At 41.3% G+C, this 17,951-nt stretch overlaps 1 protein-coding gene across 4 annotated transcripts in view; it reads right to left on the bottom strand.

Moving 5' to 3' along the window:
• Dcun1d3 (defective in cullin neddylation 1 domain containing 3) overlaps positions 1 to 17,951 on the bottom strand; it is a 43,618-nt gene that overhangs the window by 24,669 nt on the left and 998 nt on the right. The gene's annotated exons all lie outside the window — the stretch shown is intronic.

The raw sequence follows: 17,951 nt of genomic DNA, 5'->3' as shown, positions 1-17,951 counted from the left end.
CCTCCAAGGAGAAGTGACCCTCTGTTTGGAAAATCTCAAGACCAGGCTTTTTCCCTATGGTATAATTAGTGTGTTAGACATGGTAAGCATTTTCCAGTTATACCATTTAATCTTCACAGCTATCCACGAAGGGGGATGTTTCTGCTATCTCTATCTTATGGTGAGGAAATAAGCTCAGAAGTAAAGCAATTTACCAGGTATGGTGGCATACCTTAGCATTTTGGAGACTCGGGCAGGATTTCAAGTTCCAGCCTATAAAGAGACTTTCTTAAAATAAAATTAAAAAAATTTAAAAAAAAAAATGGAAAGACAAACAACTACCTTATATAAACCCCTATTGTACGACAAGAACAGGGACATTAATACTACATTCCATTTGTTCCCCTGGTTTGCAAGCTTCCTTTCACTTAGGTAGAGAATGTGTCTACTTCTGGCCAGTAGCCTACAGGCAGGAATGATGCAAGGAGATTGATTCAGGCAGGTGATTCTTCAGTCCTGACTGCCATCACCTGCTGGGTGAAACAAGGAAACAACCAAGGCAGCAGATAGTGTAGTAGGAGACAGTGACTCTTCGCCTCCTGGTCTCTGTAAGACTGTACAGAGCACAGCCTTCTTCACCGGCTGACCCCTGTGGGACACGCAAGCAATAAACGTTGTCAGATTACGCCAAACTTCCTCAGGAATGCTGCAGTGACTCGGGACAGGCTTCTGCCATCTTGAGTGCAGTTGTCTTCACAAGGGCTTTACCTACTTCCAATCTCCTGCTGCACAGGCGTGATCACACATAAACACAGTGTAGACTTTCAATGCACCTACTTAAAATCACTTACTAGGACTTGGGATGTGGCTCAATTGTGTGTATAGTCCTCACTCAGTGCAAACCACTGAGTACAACTCCTGGTACTTCCCCTCCCAATTTAGAGATCCTTTTCACCTACAGACTCACATCGAAACTTAACCAAGGCACACAAGACTCTTCTAGACCTGATCTCAGCTTCCGTCATCATTCTCCCCTTTCTATGTCGCATGTTTCAAGCAAATTAATGTTCTAAAGTAATTCCCAAGATGCCATCTTGTCTGTACAGCTCTGCCTTACTGCTAGCATTGCTGGGAATGCCTCCCCCTCCCTGATTCTCTGGTGGTTTCTCCCCGCAGGACTCCATGCTGCTGACCTGCTGGCACCTGCTCTGAGCACTGATCTCACAAACTGTCTAACTGTCACTGTGTCTGGTGCTTCTACTGTGCTACACATTCTCTGAAGAACAAGATCCACTGTACTTGAATCTGTTAGAAATACCTGGTGACAGGTAAGCACTTCTCTTCCTGAAATGCCAACTATTCAACCACTATGAGGCCTGTCCACCAGAAAAGAGCAGACTACACATAATTCCCTTGAATACAATGGTGAAAGCAGGACATTTTGGAGGCCAAGATTTTCCAGCTTTTAAGACTGGTTCTGAGTTTCAGAAGTCCCCTATGAACAATACACATTCCATCTGGGAAAGTCAGTCCCTTGCTCATATATTTCTAACTGGAAAACTACAAAATCTGTTTCTTCTTAAGGAGAAATTATCTTGTATCTGTTTGGAAACCTTAAGCACTGCTAGAGCCTTGTTCTGTGACGCTGCCGTGGCAATCAAAAGCTCTTCTATTTGTGCATATTTTGGCAAGTACTAAGTGCTGAGGACCTTCTAAACGTGGTGAAGCCAAGTATTGTTAGCAAATAGTAAATATGCAAATCAGAAGGAAGCAGCTTAGGATGAGTTAACTAGAGGGAGGAAAAACCATTTCCTTACAAATGGTGAAAAAAACAACTGGAAAGGCTCTCACCTGTTGCGTAACTCTATTAGCTCTTTCTCCTGGGTAAGGCAATGACTGAGAGCGCTGATAAATTAGGCAACTCAGTTACATCTCCAATTAATGTGTCTGATTTGAAACTGCCACAAGTTCAAGTTTCCAAAATCTTGAAAATACTTATTTTTGCCAGGTATGGTAGTGCACGCCTGAGTGCTGGGAGGGACCAGTGAGTTTGGGACCAGCCTGGTCTACAAAGTAAGTCCAGGACAGCCAAGGGTACACAGAGAAACCCTGTTGAAAAAGACAGGAAGGAGGAAGGAAGGAAGGAAGGAAGGAAGGAAGGAAGGAAGGAAGGAGAAAATACTTTTTTGTAAATTCGTTTATTTGTGTGTGTGCACCTTGTGATGGTCAGATGATAACTTCTGGAGTTGCTTCTCTCCTACCACAAGTTGGAAAGTGCCTTTACCCATGTGAGCCATTTCAGCAGCCCCAGGCTTTATCTTAGAATGAAAAGATTCTCGATGAACTGAGAAGACTATAGTAAATGATGCTGGAAACCGAGACATATTTAATCCAATGGCAATTTTCCAAGAACGGAAGAAAATGAACAACTGTCTCTAGCCTTGCAAAGGCTTGCTGCAGAGCAATGGCAACAGCTACAACTCCCTTCCATCCCATTTCAGATTTATCCAGACTCACCAGTTGTCACCTATAAATACTAACTTCCCCAGCAGGGAATATAGACTGTTTCAGGCATGCAACCTCTACCCTCAAAAAGGTGGTCTTGTGATTTTCACATCCAAAAAGAAAACCACATCGCCTGAATTGGAATCCAAGTAAATTAAAATCTGCTGAAAAGGACACTTGCTTAGAGTAGATTTTAGCAGACATTGAGATTTCTTTCTAATCCTCCAAAAAACTATAGCCTAGTGCAAAGGCCTTTTCCCTTTCTTAGCCAGCCCTAACACAAGTCATAACCTCTCAGGAAATAAGACAGTATGAATGACAAAATCAAATTACATGAAAAATTCAGGCACAGAGCACTAGATCTCACAGCTGGGAAACATCCGAGTTCCTCATGAAATTAGGCAGAGGGTTGGGGACACAGCTCTCTGGCAGGGTTCTTGTGTGACAGCTTGGCTTAAGTACACATGATAGCTAATCTTGCTTGTCAGTTTGACATACCTGGAAGGACGACTCTCAGTTGAGGAACTGCCTCTATTCAAACTGCCCTGTGGCATTTTCTTGATTCATAACTGATGTGGGAGGGCCCAGCTACCAGGGGGTGATGCCACTCCTGGGCAATTTGGCCTGGTCTGGATAAAAAAGGTAACTTAGCAAGCCAGTAAACACCATTTCTCCAGAGGTTCCTGCCTTGGCTTCCCTAGATGTCAGACTATATAGTGTAAGAGTAAATAAACCCCTTCCTCCCCAAGTTGGTTTCGGTGTTTTATCACAGCAACTGAAAGCAAACTTCTAATGGGAGCACTTTGCTGCCAAGCCTCAGTTTGCCAGAACTCAACTAGTGGAAGGAGACAACCAGCTCCACATATTGTCCTGACTTGAACATACTCAGCACACCACAAAACACACACGCGCACGCACGCACGCACGCACACACACACCCGCACGCGCGTGTGCACACAAACACAAAATAAATACATAAATAATGTGATTTTAAAAAAAGATCATTTGCAAAATACAGACCAACCACCAAAGGCAGATAATAAAAGATATAGTGGTAAAGCATGAGGAAAAAGTTAAGGGACTATAGGTACTTAAAGGCTTAAAAAGAAAAAAAAACAACAACCAAGAAACACAGACTACATCGGAATGCAGCTTTCTCAGCTTCTATTGTTCCACAGGTATTTGAGTTTTATTTGAAGGTTTAACTGAGGTTGGGGGATAGCACCTCCCACAACAGGCCATCATTTCTATCACCATTTACCTGCTGCTCAAGATCTACGTGGAATTATGAGAATGAGTAAGGTAGATTTTTATTTTGGGGCACAAGCTGCAGGACCCCTTTTACAGCAGTCACCACCAACAGGGAACGTACAGGTCCCCTCTATGATGAGGCAGAGCCTTGACTCTGGATGCCAGATCCACAGTCAGGTCTTTTCTCCCTCCCTCGGGTCCTAACTCACACCTCAGGGAGCATGCAAGAGTGAATGACTATGAATCCAGACAGTAGGAGACCTGTTAAAAGCGAAGAAATGACAGCGTTCGCTTTTTCACTATTTAAAAATAAAAATAACCACTTATTAAAATCTGCGATATTTAAAATTCTACATAATATATCCTTGGGATTTGAGCAATGTCTTTATTTCAAATTGCACACAATCTACCTATGGGCATCTCTGTCAGACCCGTTAGTCTTTCTTGAGCTACACCAGTGTTTAAATCTGCCCAGAGTGGACCTGCTCTGTGGTGCCACAGCCACCAAGATGTCATGAAGTACGGCATGCCTCTGCACTACTCACTCCAGTCTCCAAAGTTACCTGCCAGCCACTCCTATCCCACCATCTGACCACCCAGCATTTTTCTTAAGATTAAAAAAAAAAATGACCTGTTGGGCATAGTGGTGCACTTGAGGGACAGAGGCTAGTGGATCTCTGTGAATTACAAGCCAGGCTGGCTTATCCACACAGTGAGTTCCAAGCCAGCTGAAATGTGCCTTCTATTGTTCCACAGAAATTTGAGCTTCATTTGGTAGTTTTATTGGGGTTGTGGCATAGCACCTCTCTGTCTTAAAAAAAAAAAAAGACCCATTTTAGATCATTCTTAGCACCATTATCTATGTAGTCAAAAGGGTTATATGCTAGTTAACATTATCTCACTATATATTAAAAAGGAAGAACTGATAAGTGAAAGCATTCACCACTTACTCCCCAGAACCATCAGTAATAAAGAAAGTACACTAGTATACTCATTTCAACAACAACTGTGAATATAACTGGGACTCTGGAGAGGACTCAGCAATGCTTGCCATGAAGAGGCTTCTTGCCACAATCCTGATGACCAGAGTTCAATCCCTGTAAATTCAAATTGTTCTCTGACCTTGACAAACGTACTCACCTAAACATGCAAAATAAATACATGTAAAAAATATTTTTAACTAAAAACAATAAAGCCAAAGCTACACTTTTGAAAAACAGTTAAGTTTTGTTGTTATTGTTGTTTTGTTTGTTTTTGTTTTTCCAGACAGGGTTTCTCTGTGTGTAGCCTTGGCTATTTTGAACTCGGATTTGTAGACCAGGCTGGCCTTGAACTCACAGAGATCCACCTGCTTCTGCCCGCTAAGTGCTGGGATTAAAGGCATGCGTTACCCCCGCCTGGCTTGAAAAACAGTGAATTAATCCTAAATCGTTTGCATCCAGTTAAAGACAGCAAGCACAGAGAGGATGTGAGCTACAGAGACACAGCAACTAGGAGCCGAGTACAGACTAGCAAAGGACACCATGTACACCAGTGGTCCCTAAAATAGACTGTCCAGGAGCCTTAGAGGCCTGGCCTCAGTGCACTGCTGAGCCTGAAGCAAGTCTGGGCATTGCACTTTCCCCTACAAACAACAGGCACAACATGGTACTTAGCGGCTGATCTTCTCAGATAAGCTAGGTTGGCTGACATAAATCTGTTTCCGTCCAAAGTCTCAAGAAGGCTTGTCCAACTCAATGAACTTCAAGGCATATGGCCAAAGGTAAAAATGTCTCCTGGAGCAGCTTCCCAGCTTTAGACACAGAATCTTAGCCCTTTGTCCCAACTACTAGACTCACGCTCTGTAACAGCAGTTCTCGACCTACAAATGGGTCGTGAACCCATTGGGGGTCAAAGAACCCTTTCACAAGAGTCACCTATCAGACGTCTTGCATATCAGATATTTACATTACAATTCCTGACAGTAGCAAAATTACAGTTAAGAAGCAGGAATGAAACAATTTTATAATTGGGGATCACCACAACATGAGGAACTGTAGTCAAGGGCCGAAGCATTAGATGTTGAGAGCCACTGCTCTCTATGATTTCAGAAGGAAGATTTTTCCTTATCTAACTTTCAGGCCAGCTTTGGAAACAAGCTGAAAGTTTCCGTTACAGTCACTTGTGCATTTATTCCCCAGATACCCTGAAGACAAGTTTTATTTTTAAGTGGTAACTGTGCACCTAGCAATGTTTTATATACTCTATAGAAAGAGGTAAATGATAATAAATGATATAGCCCTTTCTTGGGAATTGCAATCTGGGTAAGCTTAGCTATATGCCATGTAGTTAATAATAATAATATTAACTATTAATAACAATGTTTTTATATGACACATACTATATGTCCCTCAAGTGCACTAACAATCCTTACAACTAATTACTTTAATGAATTTCACTCTACACACGACAGACCTGAGGTTTAGAGAAATGTGGCTCATCCAACATCAGGTGGCAAGTAAAGTTCAAACATCCAGAGTGCTGGCTCTAGGTATGTGCTTGTAACTACACATATCTAGATTGTGTGTGCCCAGACATTTTGTTTAAAGCTTTATTAAACAGTAACATGAAAGCATGCTTTAATCTCAGAATTTGGGAAGCAGACAAGTGGATCTGTTAGTTCAAGGCCAGTCTGGTCTATACAGCATGTTCTAGGCCAGCAAGGACTATATTGTGAGACCTTGTCTCAGATAGATAGATAGATAGATAGATAGATAGATAGATAGACAGACAGACAGACAGGCAAATGGGTGGGTGGATGCATGGGTGGATGGATGGAAGGAATGAAAGTAAGATGAAGGCTGTACCAGCAAGTTACCATGTTTCTGACAGTAGGGAAAGCTATCATTAATGCACCTATGAAGTTCAGGAATACTGTATTCTAAGACTGTTTTACATACTATACTGAGTCTGCTTCTTACAACCCAAACTATTCAGTTTCTGGCATTTTAATATCAAAAGACACCATTAAATAACAATGTACACTGTTAATTATCATCAAAATAAAGGATAGCTAGCCTTACTTTAGAATTATTTATAGCCTACAAAACTGAAAAAACAAGGCCAGGTACGGTAGGTCATATCTGTAATCTCAGCACTGGGGAGGATGAGGCAGGAAGATTGTTCTGTACTTGAGGCTGGCCAGCCTGGACTACATAGAAAATCCCAATATAGCCTGAGATACAGTTTGAGATTTTGTTTCAGAAACAACAAGAAAAACAGGTAACTGGAGAATTAAAGTGGCATCATAATAATGATAATGACAATAATAGTAATAATAATAATAATAATAATAATAATAATAATAAATGAGTTCTTTGTCCAGTTTTTGAAACCCTTGAAATTTCCTGACATATATAATGAAATCTCCATTAACTTTAAATCAAAGCCCAGAATGGTATTTCTGACCATGCTAGCCAGGAAACACACACACACAAACACACACACACCCTCCCTCCCCCCCCCAACAACAACAACAACAAAGCACAATAAATCAATGTGGTCCAAGAATTTCCAAGTTGGTGAGCATAGAGACTGGCTGGGAGGGTAGTATGACTGGCCTGCCGGGACCCCAAGAAATTAGAATTCCCCTAGCAATCTTAAAAGGAATAGTATCTGAAGCTCCAGCCAGCCAAAGGGAAAGCTTTCAGGCTGAAAAGAAAATCGTCCTGGGGAAGATTTATAACTCTTCATTTGACTAGAGTGTAAAAATTGTGAGGAAGGGAATACAACTTGGCCAGGCTGTTTACTTATGCATATCTCTGGCCTTCTAAAGTTTACCTTCAAATCAGGACCAACTGGCTGGGGCCTCTGTGTGTGTCTGTATGTGGGAGTGTTTGGTGGAGCTCTTTGTCCCTGTCCCCACTATGGCTACACTGAATAAATCTTTTTTCTTTTCACTATTACTTTTGATCGTTTAATCAGTTTATTAGCATGTTGGGGCACAGGAAGGATATGGTAGGTCCAGTAATGGAAGCAAACATCTAGAGCAAGAGGTCCTGCACTTCCACCTCATCGCATGCCCTCTGTATCAACGTGGCTAGCTTGGAACACCTGGGCTCAAGCCATCCTCCTGCCTCAGTCTCCTAAGAGAACCACATGCATAGAGCAAAGATCTGCCTTTTTTGGAGGGCTGAAGGATACATGGGCTCAACCCAAGGCTTTACATATATCAGGTAAGCACTATACAAACTTATTCCCAGCCCAAGTGAAGGAAGAATAGAAAGACAATAAAAGTTGAAGGAATATGAAAGGGAAAAGAGCCCTCAAGCCCCTGGATTAATAATAAAAAATAAGTAAGTAGTCGAACTTGGTGGCTACTTGCCTGGAATCTCAGCACTCCAGAGGCAGAGGCAGAAAGATCTGTGTGAGTCTGAAGCCAGCCTGATCTACATTGTGAGTTCCAGGACAGCCAGGACTATGTAGAGAGACCCTGTCTCAATATATATATATATATATATATATATATATATATATATATATATATCATAAACGAGATTAGAAAGCACATTAAAGTAAAAATATATCATGACTCTGGTCTTTTTAAAGATTTATTTTATTATGTGTATTGTATACCACATGTGTACCTGTGGAGGTCAAAAGGCGGCATGGGATCCCCAGAATGGAAGTTACAAACAGTTGTAAGCTGGGAATTGAACCCTGGTTCTCTGCAAAAGCAATTATGTACTCTTAACCACTGAGACTACTCTCCAGCCCTGAGTTTCTTGGGGTTTTTTGTTTGTTTTGTTTTACCTGTTTTGTTATTGTTGTTTTAATTTTTTTCTTTTAAGCGTGTAAGTGTTTTGCCTGAATGCATGGATGAACACATGTACACCTAGTGCCCAAAGACGTCAAAAGAGGGTATGAGATTACCTGGAAATAGGGTTAGAAATAGTGCTAAGTGCTAGGAACCAAACCTGGGTCCTCCAGAAGAGCAACAAGTGCCCTTAACTACTAAGCTTGGTTAGGAATAAGTATTCCCAAACATTTTTATTTAACTTTTAATTTTTTTGAACACTGTAGTTCAAAAGCACCAAAATCATATGGACAGCTATTGGGAGATGCTCCAGAAGTTCGTGGCCACACTAGTGTGTACTACCTTTTCCCTAAACACCCTCAACACCAAGTATTAAGTCTATACTAAAGTGTTTGTTAATAATCTGGCTCTACTGGACACAAACTTCTCCTGAAATTCTTTTCTGGAGCACTTGGTTTCACCTGACCAGCAGCCTTCAGGCTGCTACAAGAGACAGCACAGGGCAGTATCTACTTGCTGATCCTGCTGTCACTGGCTGTTACAAACTTTATAACAAAACTGAAATCCTAAAGATCATGAATTGCTTTAGTTCTATGAATCATGCTAGCATAGTATCAACCCTGACAAGGGAGTGGCTGTGGGTACTTCTGAACTTGTAGTCTACAAGAAGTTAAAAAGTAAGCTGAAAATGCCCACAGCTAGCACCTAGGTGGCACAATCTTAGAAGACTGAGTCACTGACATGTGGGGTCAGTGCTCATTCCAGACAGCATCAGAACTGAGTTCCTGGATACTCAACTGCTGCCAGAAAACTGTTGGAACAATGTAATTAGTAATCTCAGAAATAGACACACACAGTAAAACCGACTTCACCAATGTTCACAAGATTCCTTACTGCTTGAGGTAATCACAGTACCTATGCCTGTCACCAGCTCAAGAGTACTGTTCAAACACCCATTTAACACTAGGAAATCACAAGTCCCTTGGAATCCACAAGTACCTGATAGAATAAAAATCTTTAGGACAAAAAATTAGAGTTGGAGATATGGCTCAGTAGTTCAGAGCATGCACAGCTCTTCCAGAGGACCTGAGTTCAGTTCCAGCACCCACACTGGGCTACCCACTACTTATAACTGTCTTCTGACCCCCATGGGTGTGTGCACAAGCACATACATATGCACACACACACTCACTCACATACACACACACACACACACACACACACACACAGGTGACATACAATTACACAGACACAAATACAAAAACGAAAATAAACCATGGTGGGGGGGGAGGGGAAATGGGACCTGCCAAAGAAAACACAGATGTTGCAGAAATACAAAGTTTAGAATGATTTTCTTCAGTTGCTTTGGCTGTTATTTCACATCTGTAGTGGTTCCAAGAGAAAGTCAGTCAGGAATTATCTCAAGAGTTCAGAAGAACTGTTGCGGTAACCTTAACCACCACCTAGTGGCTTCTTCATTATGTACCCTATCCAAACTAAGGAGTCAAAGCACACTACATTCCACATCTCATCGGCTTCTGATCTGTGAAACGCAAGTCTTAAATAACAAAAATCTTTTTTAAAGTATATCAAGTCTAAGTGACAAAAAGAAAAAAATAGAAAAAATACTACAGCACCCTTAAGCAGCCCACCATGGATGCCCAGTCAATTGTGAAGGTGAGCAGAGTCACAGCATCCGCTACCTCCCTACACTCCTCTGCAGCGGAATTACATGTTCTTGTGGAGCTCGGGTCCCTAGCCCCTTACGGTGAGTGATGTCAGGAAATCAGGCTCCTAAGCCCTCCTCCCACCTAGTGAATGCTATTCCCTGGAGCTGGGCAATTTATGAGTTTTTGTCCATACCTACCTCAGTTAGTCATTATTAGCCTTTCCCAGCTGGAACACTGAGGACAAGTCTCTTCCCTACTATACCCTTTCCAGGATACCCCCACTTACAACTGGCCACATAAAGAAAGGCTTGCTAATCCACCCACCTCAACTGGACTACTCGATGGATGGCTCTGGAAAAGCCTTGAGACTTCTTCATAAGTTAGGAAGCCCAAAGTAGAATTTTTTCCATGAACATGAGCTTTGCAGCAACAATTTTGAATAGATGACTAGATAAGTGTCTAATTATTTTAAATAAAAATTGATTTACAAAGACACAATATCCATGAAAATATACTTAAAATGGAGGGAGCATTCACTAACTACATTACTCAGCACTCCTGAAACCACCACCACCTTAGTTAGGAAAAATTGTCTCCTTAAAGGGCCCAAAAGTGATGTGTTATCTATGATCCTGCCTCCAAGTCCCAGCTACTAATATCACCTCTTTTCTGAGGTGGCACCCTGATTTTCTCTTGTTTAAATAGTTCGAATGGATACAAAGCAAGTGTGAAGGAGATAGTGGCTTGTTTTTTCTGATATGATTTCATATGGTCCAGGGTGACCTCAAAAGCTCTATGTTGCTAAGGATGACCCTGAACTCCTGATCCTCCTGTCTCCGCCTGAGATGAGTACTGAGGGTATAGAACTATAAGTGTGAGACATGAAGGCAGATGCAAATGGTTTTATTTTGTTCAAAACAATCATACTATATAGCTCTACCTACCCTGGTACTGGTAGTCCAAGCTGGACTCAAACTTGCAGCAATCCTGCCTCAGCCTCTTGAGTACAGGGATTACAAGTGTGTGGGTCCTATGCCTGGCTAAAGCAATTGTTTAATTGAAGTCAAATTTGCTTTTTGGAAGAAAAAAAAAAAGATGGTTACATAAACACAAAATGGTTAATGGTTATTAACACAAAATTGCTCGGTCAAAAGGCATACTTGAACTTTCCTGTTCAGACTCTACAGCAGGCCACTGGGAAAACAACTATATATACTTTCAGCATTTTGCACAGCTATTATTACATCATGACCACTAGGTTATCTAAGACCTGAGAAGCAAGGCATGGTGATCCCATATAAGCTCAACATCAGTCGGGAGGAAGAGAGAGATCTTGAGTTTGAGGCCAACCTGGGTACATATGAAGCCCCTGTGTCAGAAATATGAAAGAATTCAGGATGCTAAAGTGTCCACTCCTACTTGAATGTAATCTGGTCCCTTCGGGAAACACTCTGGAGTAAACTCCAGCTTTCCCTATAAACATCCACAACCTCTGCTACACGAGGGTCTCTCACTACACTACCAAATCACTGCTTCAGATATACCACACTATGTAGGATTCTCAAAGAAAGAACTAAGAACCGGTATAATGATGTATGGGGGGGGGGGCAGAGCAAAATGCACTTATTTCTGTTACAAACATACTACTGCCTCAGGAGAGTTCTTCAAACCTTGGCTTAAAAAAAAAGGGGGAGGGGGGTGAGGGTCATGGTTGTGGCCAGGTGGTACATGCTCTTTAACTCCAGAACTAAGGAGGCGGAGGCAGAGGCAGGCAGATCGATGTTAGTTTCAGGCCAAGCCAGGGCTACACCAGATATCTATAGTTTAACAGGGGTCTGACTTTTTCTTGCTTCTTCCCAGATTAAATTAAGTAGAATTAACTGCTTTCAATACAGTTAATGCTGTGACTACTAAAAAAGGAGACAGATTTCTCCAACACGCTATCTATTGGACTTGCAGCTAGAAAGAGGAACAATGGCTACAAGATGCTAAATAGTCCCTGAAAATGAAGCCCTGACCTCAGAGTGGTATTAGAGTGGTATTAGAGATCTGTCAATCATCAGAGCTGGTCTAGATCTAAAGGTCTCAGTGACAGCATTATTTTCAGTTACTAGGTCCTGAGGTTGAATTCTTCTGCAAAATACAGCAGGCTGGGGGAACGTGGAGATGCTTACCAAATGATGGTTATGTGGCTGTACAACCTAGGTTCCTGGGCTACCTCTCAGCCCCAAACCCAACAATTCAACTCACAGCTCATTCGGACACGGCCAAACCTCTCATGTAGGCAGAAGTCATCCACATGTTCCAATGAATGGTGTTTAAATAAGGTTTCATTTGCATATATTTTGTGAACATTTTCCCCTCTTTTAGCATACCATAACTCAAAAAAAAAAAAATCAGTTTGCATCACTTTTTGGTGTTATTCTCAAGTCACATCTCCTTTTTGGCCCCCAAAGAAATACAGCTTTCCATTGCCCAGAAAAACAGATACAAGAACTAGTGAAACTAGATTTGAACTAAAGGCCACTAACTCAATCAGCCTGGTCTGTTGTGGAAAGAGCTAAGAACACTGTTCCAACATTAGGAAGAACTGATCCTGGTACACTGGTATGAAAAACTGTGAACAGACACCAAGAGTAATTGTAAGTTATCAAGAGTTAGGGAAACAGGAGTTTCCACATAATTACCATTGTTTCAATCTGAGTTACTACTTCTTCACCTCAAAACAACTGGCAGCCAATGTACAATTAACTCTCCTCACTACAGAACACTTATCAAGACACTGGTAAAATTAGATTAACTTTAAGGCAGGTAACGCAATGCAAAACAACCTACCCATAATTACAAAGGCAAGTGGCACCAGCTGGCTTTTAAGGTTTTCACCTTTCATTAGAATGTGTCCAAAATCTCCCAAACCTGAAGAAACAAACTGGACCCTTAGGTCAAAAGGTCAACTCAGCTCCAAGACTCCAAATTCATTTAGATTTAGATTTCCCAAACACAATTAGTGGCCAGTGTAGGGGTTAAGGGCTTCTCCTCATGTTCAAGCCCCACCTCTCCCCTGACCCATCTCAATTCCCTTTCAAAAGTTAGACTCTGAACTAGTTAATGAAATGTCAGCCTAGATAGCATTTTTGTCCTTGAATTGTAATAAACCATTGAAAGGAAGAGAAATAGTGAACCACTTAACACCAAACAGAGCACTGTCTGTCCAGCAGTAGCATACAAAGTCAAGGCCAAGCTATTTACTCTGGGCCTGAACCACATATATGTATGTGTATGTTATCAGTCTCTCATTTGCCACATCCTAAGAGTTCACATTAGTCATTTACTTGTAAACTAAAATCAGCTGTTTGCATCAAAATAACAAGCTGCATGCCTCCCTTAACCCAGGACAACATAGAAAGCTCTAGCCAAATTAGTTCTGAAGAGCCACCTGCAGGTAGTATTAGAGTACTAGACCAAACAACAAGTCTTCCATCTCTGATTTATCTTTACCAAACACCGAAAGGTTCCATGTAGAGGAATTTTAATCCTACAACATGACTACTCTGGCTGGAATACAGACACGCCTTTAATTCCAGCAGACAGAGGCAAACAGTTAGAGAGGCCAGCCTGGTATAGAGTAAGTTTCAGGTAAAGAAAAACTTCAGTCCAGGTATGGCGGTACACGCCTTTAGTCCCAGCACTCAGGAGACAGAGGCATGCAGATCTCAGATTTCTAGTCAGGTTCTTCAGGCAATTCGGTTGAAAGTGAGGTGTGAGGCAACGAAGTGGAGTTGTGTTTGTGGCAGTTCAGTTCACAGAATTCAAAGGCAGTTTTTACTGGGAGAGTTTTATGAAGAGAGGTTGAAGACAGAACAAGACAGAGAATGAGAAGGAGCCAGAAGATTAGAAAAGATTGCTAGAGTTATAGTTAGTTTGAGGCCAGGCAATTCAATCAGAGGCCAAGAGAGAAGTCAGGTTGAATCAGTCAGCTAGGAGAGAAGTTTGAACCAGAACCGCTGAGTTGAACCAGCCAGAGTTTAGAAAGACCTAGAAAGAGTGAGCTTATGTAAAAGTGCTTTTATTCACCTTCTTTAATTGTCTCAGAGGCTTACTGCCTCCTCCTAACCAAGGCCTAGTCCTAGAAGCTTCTAACCTCTGCACAATCTAACCTAGGCCTAAAATGTTTTCACCCTTTCTTGTTCTTTCTGAGCTCTGTCTGGGCTGGCTGGTTCAACTCAGATGTTCTGGCTCAAACTCCTATCCCAGCTGACTTATTCAGTCTGGCTTTTCTCTTAGCCTCTGAATTATTCCGCTTGGTCTCAAACTATCCCCAGCAATCTGCTCTAATATTCTGGCTCCTTCTCATTCTCTGGCTTGTTCTGTCTTCATGTGCATGCTTTCTCTGAAACCCACCTCTCTAGTACTGTCCTGGTAAAATTCTGCCTTTTCTCAGCAGCATTGCCCCTTTGTAGCCTCCCTTTACTCTCTCTTCTCCTGAGAGTTGGGCATGTCCTATTCTGTTAAATCTTCTCTGATTTGTCACCTTTTTTTGCCACTCAATTAGAAATCACTTCCAAACAGGGGTATTTCCTTTTACAAACTGACTTTACCTTCATTGCTTGGGCTTAAAGGTGTGTACCACCACACCTGGACCTAAGCTCTTCTTTACCTGAAACCTGCTTGCCTCTGTCTCCTGAATTAAAGGCATATTTGTATTCCAGCTGGATCACACAGACCTAGAAGATCTTTGGATGTGATTTCTTGCCAGAGTAGCCATGTTCTGAATTAAAATTCCTCCACAGCTTATTCAGCAGGAAGTTTTAGAGGCTGAAACATTCTAGACCTAGATTAGATCGTACAGAGGCTAGAAGCTTTCAGGACTAGGTCTAGGTTAGCAGATGAAGGCCTCCAAGATGACAATTAAATCAGGTGAATAAAAGTTACTTTTAGAGTTCCAGTTTAAGACTGGATTTTCTACAAACAGTCAAAGCAACATTTATGTTCTCAACTGCAAAGCTCCAAAGACTGATTCACTCAAATACTCGTCAAAGTTGAGAAGAAAAAAAATTATATATATGTAATTTTAATATAAATCATATAAATATATAAATTATATATTTAATAATGCACATTTATATATAACTTATTTAATAAATTATATAAATAAATACTTATATATACTTTTTTATATATAATTTTTTCCCCATTTTAGCCCACTGTGATGCAGTTCATGAAGGCCAAACCAAAGTAAGGTGTTGGTAAGCCTCTCAGGTCTGTCTAAGATAAGGTTAAACTGGAGATGAATGCCCCTAACTGCAGGCAAAAGTCGGTTACACCTCTGAGTTACATGCCAACCCAAAGATGGTGACACAGTACAAATGGGCCCACAATAGTTCTTATCTAATGTGATCCACGGAGTGAACGTTTAGTACTGACCTACCTCTCAGTGGAATATTATTACTCACCAGGAGGCCAAGGCAAGAGCAGAACTATTGCAACACAAATGCTGCCTCCCCACAACAACAAAAAATAAAAAACAAACAAAAACAGAAACTTAGATCTGGATGGTTACTTGTAGATCAACATATTATTACACCGTATTAAGACATACCAATCCTTCAACCTTAAGTTCACACAGAGACGTAAGATGCAAATGCTAGCATACATTCAGAGTACTTATTATGCAATTTTCAATAGCAGCATGTACAAAGAAATATTTTATGGGAACAGGTGTGCCCTCAATTGAACATCCTGCTGATTTCTAAACACAAAGCCCAAGTGGCCATTGCTGCTTCTCCTCTACTACCGTCAGCTGGGTGAGCTGCTTTTGCTTCTAATTATAATAGTCCAGTAGAACCTGCAAAAACAATGATAAAAGCTCTAGGACAGATAGTCCAATAGAACCTGCAAAAACAATGGTAAAGCTCCAGGAATGCCAATAGAATTAGCCAAAAAGGAGTTTTCTATTTCTTCCTCCTCCTTACTCATATTTTGTGTACCTAATAGGAGCCCAACTCCACTTTTCTGACCCTATTTCATCCAACCTTTTACACACTCACTTACACCCTACCCCCCCTTTCTTCTTCCCAGTCCCTAGAACTTGCCAAGTTCATTCCAGTGAGTTTCTGCACAAGCCATTCCCTAAACCTCCAAGACTCCTCCCTTCATCCTTGCATGGCTAGCTCCTTTTCATTTACATTTAAAGTTCACTTTGTGTCACCTCAGGAAGGTCTCCCTTCACTGCCTTCCAGTCACACTTTCTATTCCATCATTCATTTTTATCAGCATTTAATCAAAATCAGATTTGCTTATTTATCATCTCCGTCCTTACCTCCCATTCTGATGAACTCTTTGAGAGGAGACCTTTTTGCTTGTGTTCACCTTTGTACACTCACTGTCTGAAAACTGGCTAGTACTTTATGGGATGAAGGAATTTTTGAACTTTTCATTCAGTGGCAGATTAGGTTCTAAATGAATTAAAGTGAGACTAGCTAGCAGTAATTTTTTGTTGTTGTTGTTGTATTTCTGTAAGCCATCTAAACACCATTACTTGTACAATCAAGGCATTAACTATTCTGTTGTATAAGGCCTGCAAGCCCAGATAAATGTGATGGCACTCTCTTTCCAGCATCAGAACATCTGCTATGATAATCCTAGTGATACTGAAAATGAAATACCATTAAAAAGCAAAATGTATCCACTTTCTAGCCAAAAGACCCCTAAAATCCAGCACTATTTCTTAAAGCATAAAGTTTCTTAAAAGACAGCTCCATAATCAATGCAGGATTGTTTTTTTTTTTTAAATCAACACCAAAGCAAGAATCATTAACACTTCACTCTGAAATGGCTAGAAGAGGCACTACTTACTCAGTGGGTTTTTTTGTTTGTTTTAAACAATATGAGGGAGCTCTTTCCGATTAATCGTTCTATCTTTAGACATTCCCATGCCCATTATGAATATGTTCTCTGCTAAAAGCATAACAACTTATCACACTGCCTCTTGAAAGGCCACCTAGACACAAGGCATCCTCTAAACAAGCTAAAAATCAGCCAAGCTGATTGTCAGACACACAAATCGAGGAAGAGAAAAGAGCTATTGTCCAATTGTAGAAACAACAACAACAAAAAAAAGTAATATGGGATTTTCTGTTCTCAGAAGTGCATCATGAAGTGTGGGTGGAGAGAAACACAGAAATCCAGAATTAGCCTAACATCAAATCATTTTTGGAAAGAGTTGACAACACAAAAATTCCTTACACATAAAGTATTTCGAGCGAGAGACCTTGATTCCTGGGCTGTGATGCCATTTCTGATTCCTTACAAGAGCTCTGGAATTCCAGTATTCATAAAAGAAAATGTTCATTATAATCAGGAGCCAGGCAGCGTTGGGAGGTGCTCCCCAGCGTGACACAGACCATAACTGAAGTACTACAAAGCTTGCAGTTAGGAGCCGGGATAGAGGCTCAACACAAAATCCAGAAGAGGTACCCAAGGTACTAAGTGCCACAAAGGGAAGAGGGTGACCACGACTGCCACTCAACCGCAGAGAATTAAAGTAGGAACAGGGGTGTGTATGGGGGAAGATAAGAGGTGGGGATGGAAAAAACAATACGTTTGTCACCCCGTCCCACTTCCTAAACAGGATACAGGCAAAGCCTCCAGCCCCATTACCTCAGGCACTGATGGTTATCGTTTGTAGGAAAGGTGCACAGAACGGCCTTCAGGTCTGAGCCCCTTAATTCCAGGGCTGTTAACGATTACAG

This window comes from Meriones unguiculatus, chromosome 14, assembly GCF_030254825.1.
Source record: "Meriones unguiculatus strain TT.TT164.6M chromosome 14, Bangor_MerUng_6.1, whole genome shotgun sequence".
NCBI classification, from domain to species: Eukaryota; Metazoa; Chordata; class Mammalia; order Rodentia; family Muridae; genus Meriones; species Meriones unguiculatus.
Note: the sequence above shows the minus strand (reverse complement) of the source record. Positions and strands in the feature narration are given on the sequence as shown.